This window comes from Schistocerca americana, chromosome 6, assembly GCF_021461395.2.
Source record: "Schistocerca americana isolate TAMUIC-IGC-003095 chromosome 6, iqSchAmer2.1, whole genome shotgun sequence".
In the NCBI taxonomy this organism is placed as follows: domain Eukaryota; kingdom Metazoa; phylum Arthropoda; class Insecta; order Orthoptera; family Acrididae; genus Schistocerca; species Schistocerca americana.
Window position 1 is genome coordinate 1,027,610 of NC_060124.1, and position 8,092 is coordinate 1,035,701.

The window sequence follows — 8,092 nt, forward strand, 5'->3', positions numbered from 1 at the left end:
ATGGTCTCTAAATGAGCCTCTTCATACTTTTACTTAAAATTTTACTTAATGTACTCTCCTCACGAACATCAATTCTAGGTACAAACTGTAAACTACATGAAAAAATGAGCAGCAGGGTGTGTCTATAGTGCCCACAAGGTATATTATATTTATTTCACTACACATTTCACTAAGTTTTGTATAATTATCGGAGCCACACACGCATATCCAATAAGTCTATGTGCAACATGTTAGTATATTCGTTCTTTCCTGATCTCACCTGATCAATCAAAAGCATGAATGAGTGTGTACAAGAAAAAAATCAGTGCCTAGATATGTGGGAGTAAAAGTAGTCTGCTAGTGTTGGAGAATAGCCAAACCTTGCTCATCGCTCATTGCTCGATATTTTCTGATGCATTCTATAACAGTACGGACAAATCTCATTTATCCAGCTCAAATACTTTTGTGTGGGAAATCAAGTATAGGACCCATGGAGCATAGTAAGTCCTGCCATGACTTTGTCAACTTCTTCTTTCTCTCTTTTGTCGTTTGTATTTGTAGCGCATTTGTAATTGTTCCGCAGATTGCATTACATTTTAGGATGCCGTTATTAATTTCCTTCCTGAAACCTCGTCATTTGATCATGTGCGTATAGCAGAGTATTAGAACATTTCTATCTGTTGATCTTTATGCCGTAGCTGATACTGCATTTCCAAGCACTGACTAGGTCACCCACCAAGAAGTTGAAAAGATCTGGAAACAGGTTACTTACTTGTCTAATTCTCTGTTTTATTGTTACTTATTTACACAAGTTCTTTAGTCTTTAACGTAATTTTTCTCTGTTTGAAACAGCTGCCAAAGAGCTGATTAGACGCATCGGGAACCCTATTCTTTTTTTGCATAATCTGACACATCACAAGTCTATTGCCTTTCTCAAAAGCATTTTCATAATCTACAAACATTTTAACATATCTGACTTAAATTCTTCCCTGTTCTTTAACCAGTCCTTCCCCTAAAGGATACTGTCTTTACAGGATAGTTCTCTTCTATAGCAAAAAAAGCGCATGCACCAATACTCGCTGTTAAATAAAATAGTGAATAGCTATTGGAGAACCTTCCGTGTTGTAGGTCGAGGCACTTGAAACTCTTTTATTCCTGACGTTTATTCCATATTTGTGTTGGACAACTATTGAAGGGTTCGTGGTTCCACCACGTTTCGCGACTGACATATTGTGTCTGCAAGTCTTAGGGTATTCGAAATCTGCCTGTGGACGAAGAGCCAGGACAAATATGCCTCATGGACCACGATCATATAAGCTGTAAGATTCAGCATCAGCTAAACTGAATGGACTCGAAAGTAACCATTACATGAGGAAAATTTTTGTATCTTCGTTTAATGCTACTACATAAGACATACACAGCAATCAAATAACATTTATTTACACTACAGAGGAGATGTGTATCTAGAATGTCTGCTAAAAATAGGGCGATGGGGAGGGGATGTAGGCAACTCATATTAGCTCTCTTGTGAAGTGTCGAATGACAAAGAGACCTCACGATACATGCCACTACACAGCACCCAATAACTGTTACGCATCTCTTCAAACTTATTCAGAATTTTTATTTCTGTCTCGCTGGCGATACATGATATCAATTTCTTTCTAGGGAGGAAATCTACCCCATCTTCTCCTCGCAGGATACGCCCATGTTCCAGAAAGCAAAATTTAATTGTGTTAATATATCTGCTGCTGGTTAATCACGCAGAACAAAATAAAGCACCTTTATGATCTACACTTAATGTAGTATGTAAAATGATATAGTGTTCCAACATGTCCTAGAATAACGTCCCTGGGTAGCCACTAAATTCACTTGGTAATGGAAACAAAAACTACTGGAATTTACAGAATGCAAAAAATTCAGCAGGGTACATAAGTTACCGAGACCATGTCCGACAATACAGTGAAACTACTCTCGAAGAATGAACATCAAGTCTGACCACCGGAAAGGATCGTTTCCTTCGGTGAAACGTATCTGGTCGGCTAAACATCTAAATAAAGCTTTATACGAACGATTACAAATGTGAGGCCACAGCGATCAGCAGCAGTAGTTTACACTCGATGTCAACAGCAAATGATGTTAGTGTGGAGAAGAGATGACGGAGACAAGATATTGGCTCGCCACATACGGTTTCGTGTAGCGTCCCACCTTACGCTATCTTTCTACGTTTTTCTATCTCAAGACGGTCGTCAACAAGCAGTTCAAATATTCAGTTAATGACCTTTTCTCACCAAGAAGAAACATTACAGCACGAAGGATAGCACTACGAAAATTACAGAAGCACAGACAATATGCTTACGCAACGCGATTCGCAATCGCAATGTTTCTTCTCAACTGCCACTTCGTGTTGTACGATATTTCATTGTTGACAAATTCCTCTGGGACCCAAACTAAAGAACAAAGATAGCTCCTGAATGTACCGCAGCGCTTTACTAGCCATAGGTAATACGTGGCTTATCTGTCTTTGTAACCTTCATCAATGATAATGTTAGTATCGAATTAAACATTTCAAAATCAGATTCATTATTTCCCTACTAAGCAATATAAAAGAATAATGTGCATTTGAAAATGTCCCAAATCGAAGCTAATGTGCTGATAGAAGTTTCTATAATTGAGTGCAGCAACACGCAGCACCCACAGATGCCTACAGAATTGTGTAATAAGTTTACTTTCAAAGCAAGACGTTGACCAACACGACTACAACATGTCTGTTTCACAGACCGATACATTAGATCATTAGTATGCGGTGAATTGGGAGTGGTAACTACTTGTGAATATGAAAAGATTCAAGACAGTCACATCTTGTGAAGTTTCAGTGACACTGAACTTTTAGCTGTACGAAATACGTTTGTATCAGACATTTCCCAAGAACTTTTGAGATTTATGAACCGACGCACTGAGTATGTCTGTGGGTGGTTAGGATATGCAGATACGTCTTTTTAGATCTTGAATAAAATTAGGATGGAACGGAGTAAGCGTCGAAAGAAACTAAGAAACCTATGCGATGATGTCAAGGAGACACCGTAGTTTGCGGGGAAGACACATTCAATACGACAGTGAATTAATTTGGGAGGAATGCATGCTGAAGGTCAAGCCGTGTTTAGAAACAGAATCGAAATGCGTAGGCTGTAGTAAATACCTTAATAAAAGCGATTATTTTCAGGGCGGTTATTAAGGGTATTCATATAGAAAAATAATTTTGGAGTATTGAAGCCTTGTCTTCTCGCCTTTTACTGTAATTCTGGTGTTACAGAGAACTGTATAGCTCATTGCAATTCTGAGTTTCACTTACAGATAGTTTGCTTACCATCATGTGTAGTCATTGGGCAGATGTTTTTAACAATTTATGTTGGGTTACAAGTTGTTATGTACCACAATTTGTTCTTACTTTGCCGTGAAAGGAGTGGACTGTTATGAGTTCTTAAGATCAGTTTTTAGTATGTTGTAGTTGACCTTGCATGGGATCCGCCCACATACCAGTACTGCACCACCGATGCTGTCTGTTGCATTATCACCGCCTAAGCGAGGTCTCAATTGTATTCATATAACTTCGTCTTGTTCTAAACTTACGTCACCAACGACCGTAACGCATTTGTTGTGTGTTTACTACTAGTTTTTCGGTGAATTTTAATAGCATTATTTAAATTTTATATCCGAAGTCACTTTAACGAATTTTTAAGTCTATAAAAAATGGAATTCTCGGTCATTGTCAAAGTTTTATAAACAAAAGTTAGGTTTAGGTAATACGGAAAACTTTTCTTGTTAAAAATTTGGTAAAATGTTTGTTTTTTAGAAAAATAGGGGCAAATGAATTTGTGTTAATGTTCTGTTGAATAAAATAGTGTTGGTGTTGACAAAGTCGAATGCTCTTCATTGCTGTCTGGCCCAGTCGTAACATTCAACAGCGTATTAGACAGGTTCAAGAGTCTGCAAAACATCTCAATATACATACAGTAAAGTTCTGCTGTTGAGCATAATGATAAGGCCGGGGGCCTCCAGATACTCATAATATATTAATGTTTTTTCTGTACACAATTTGCTTATATTCTCTGTGTACTTAGTAATTCAGCAAGTTACACAAATTAAATTTCCCCACTTAGTGCAGTGCTGTTAGTTATGTGTCTGTATGACCATTTCTGTGTACGTCAACTATTCTAGTTTTCAGTATATGTTGTGTGTGAATATTATCTTTCCAAAATCTTCAGTAGTCCCACTACTGAGTACACCTCTTGCTGCATTCCTAGTTACTCCATGTAACGGATACATCTTTGTCTTTTCGATAAATGAATGTTAATGGACATAATTCAGTGAGAGTGTCACTAGTCTTGAGTAACACTGGAAGTTCCGCTCGACACTTCCAAACCAGAAACTACATTTACTAATGATTGATTAAAAAATGTGACTCTTGTAACCCTTGGCACGCTGTAATATCAAAAACTATCAGTAGGTTCTTGTATGGAACATGAACTTTATCGACCGTTAGAATCAAATCACTGAAGTTGCGAGGAGAGCAATGGAAATTTAAGCGAATCGTTTCCGGGCTTTAGTTCCTCGCACGTTTCAATCGATGTCCAGTTTGATCGTCCTCTGTTTTCACTTCTCTTCTGTCGTAGTCGTTCGAGCGAATGAGGCACCTTCATTCACAGCTGTGTTATAATATCATATGGCTATTTAATTTTCGTGAATTTACGTAAAAATTGACTGCATTAAGCATCAATGCAGTTAGGTAAAATGGACTACGTGTGTAATTGGTTCGATAGTTGGTCGTGACGGAAAGGAACCCACTATTATTTGCCATTTGTCATGATTAAGAAGGATATCCTATGTACTGATAGAGTGGCAGTCTGTGTATAATATTTCTGTGGGATATGGTCATCTAAAAAGATGGCACTCTTAAATACTAGTCTAAATCAAGTCACACATGTAAAGAGAGAGAGATAATCGTACATCTTTGATAGAAATTATATATTTTATTTTACTATTTGTTTAAATGGAGTTCAGTGATATTAATGCTTCATTAACATTCTTTTACACGGGTACTTTTAAAGTCTCAGTTCGAAGATATTTTATTAATTCATTTAATAACTTATTCACTATAAATATCTGTGAGTCGGTGTCCACATTCACTACTAAAACTAGAGATTTAGTCCTGATTTTCTCTGTCAGCACCTCCAGCACTGGCTCTGTCGACGAGGCATCAGTGGTATGTCCTCCTGAGCCACTGTACTTGGTTCCACATGAATATGTTCACTGGCTAGTGAGCCGGTATCCCAATCCACTTTGCAGACAGAGAAGATTCCCAGCCCTGACATTCTCCATCCAGCACCTCTCCAATAATGAGACATTGGTTATATGCCCTCCTCATACACTGTTCTAAGTTCCTCACCAATATGTTCACTGGCTAGTAAAAAAGCAGTTGTCCCCATCCACATTTCAGACACACAACGGTCTTCGCCCCGACTCTCTCCGCCCAGCACCTCCGACACCCTCTCCGGCGGCGAGGGATCTGCGGGATGTCCTCGTCGCACTCCACCACAGGCGGCTCGTGGATCTCGGCAGTCGTCACCATCATCCAGCCATCGTTCACCTGCACAGAAAACGAATTCTTCACTTTAAAATACATAAGACTCTCCTAATGCAACAACAGCAGCAATAATTTTATACGGTGACTCGTATGGACAAAGCGTACATTACGAGAGAACAACTTTCTATTTTTGTGTGTGATCGAAAGAAAGGAAAGAGTTTTCAAACGAAATCATTAACGGTGACAAGGATCATATTTATTATCTTCCAGCATTAACTAAACCTATGCCTCTTTAAAATGGTCTGAGAAAAGGGTATGTTGTTTGTAAACTGACTCATCCCTTCGTAGCCAGGTATCAAGGAAGTTGTGTCTTTAGTGCCAACTTACCTTGCCGATGACTTTGCCGTAGGCTACACAGATGGCAGCAGGTGGTGGCCGGGACTTCTCCGCCTGCGCTGCCAGCAGAACGAGAAGTGGGAAGAGAGAGAGAGAGAGTGAGAGTAAATGATCCACCTTTATTTCCTAGAAACTTAGAAGTAGCTACTTCTATTTCGAAAGGACACTCCCAGAGTAGAACTGCAAATCGTACACTAGACCCTTTGTTCTAACTAATAAAATGCAGCACGTTATAGAGTTTTTGTATATTCCACAGAAAATAAATTAGCACCCAATATCAGAAAGAGATGTAGTGGGACGTCTAATAATCTCTGTGTACAAACATGACTTTTCACGAGATATCTAGGGAATGCAATAAGATGGTTGACGCCAAAAATTCACCTGAAATATACCACATATTGTGACCTTACCATTTTTTTTTTAAATCGATTGAAAAATTTAACAACTTACTAGAGAAAGAAGCAAAAAATAATTATTTAAATAAAATTGAATATTTAATACACCACATCATTAAATCGGAATAAAAAGTGTAAAATAATCTCTAAAGTCCCATACATATTCTTATCCTTATAAAGATACTGCTGAAAATTTTGTGATTGTGAACTTTTAGTATCCGTAGTAGTTCTTGTAAGACTAAAAACGAAAAACGTGGACCACATTCAACATAGCTTCACTTTAGTCAGCAGCTGAATTATTCATGCATCAGTTATGTATTGCTTGTGCCCCACGTTTTTCGTTTTAAGTGTTTCAAGCATTTTCATAGACATTAAAAATTCGCAATCACAAATTTCCAAAACTCTCTGTATGGCGTCCGTAATTCGTCTGGAGCTATGAAAAATCTTTTTATACCTTTTAGTCAGATTTAAAAACGTTGTTAACTAAAAAGTGATTTTTTCCTTTCAATAGTTATTTTCTGTTTCTTACTCTTCGGTGGGTGAAATTTTATGAATCAATTTCATACGGTTTGATGAGATTACAACGGGGTCTGTGATATATTTCAGGATTATTTTAGTTTATGTTCACCTGACTTGAAAAATCCGTTGATTTCTCCTACGTTTATCTTAAGATATTTCCGTGTGGGAAAAAAACCTAGATACGTCTGACGTCACACGGAGGTTTACCATGTACCATTCATCTCGCGGGCCATTCGAGACTGGATCAGAAAAAGAGGGAGATGGCAGTGGTACATAAAGTTCACTCCGCCACCCACCAGACAAGATACTGAGGTAATATTGCATTGTCTGACATGTCTGAGCTATACTAAAAGTTTCAAGGTTCTAGGTCACCTTTACGTTAAATTAGAATCAATTGCGAAATCTTTACCGAATAGACTGGCAGACAAGGAAGCGATCTAACAAGAACGTGCTTGAAAGTTGCATTTTTGTGGTGATGTGATGTTAAAGATAAATCCTAATAAACCATGAATCGAGCACAACTGAACATTCATACAATCAGTAAGTAGACAAACACGTCTCAAGTCAAGTATAGGTGACGAAAGACTAAACTCCATCCGAACAGGCCAGGAAGGCCCCAAGTAACCGACCGGCCGCCGCCTCATCCTCACACGACAGGAGTCACTGGAAGCACACCGCTCTCCTGGACATGTGTCAATTAGCGAGACCGGAGCCGCTGCTTATCAATCAAGTATCTCCTCAGTTTGCCTCACAAGTTCTGAATGCAGCCCGCTTGCTAACATTACTCGGCAGATCGGATGGTCACCCACCCAAGTGCTAGACCGGCCCGGTAGCTCTTAAATTCGGGGATCCTATGGGAACTGGCGTTACCACTGCGAAAAGGCCTTTGGCAAGTAAAGCAGTCAGAAACTGCCTAAGAAATGACAACTATGTGTTGGTGACATGTTGGAGTCCAGATGTGTGGCTGAGGGTGACGTGGTGGCTCTTATTAGCTTACTAAATGGCTTGCTGTATTGAGGTCCCTGGGAAGAAAAAGTCGTGTGAAGTTAGCACCCCTTTTTCGAGAAATATACATTTTTTTCACAATTCTTGTTAGATGTGCCATAGTTCTAGAGTTCTTTCCACAAAATTTCAATAGTTCTGCAAAATGTAACGAAGAAAACAACGATACTCGAAAAAATTTTCGTATCGAAAACATTCTCTGACAATTTCCGCAAAATGT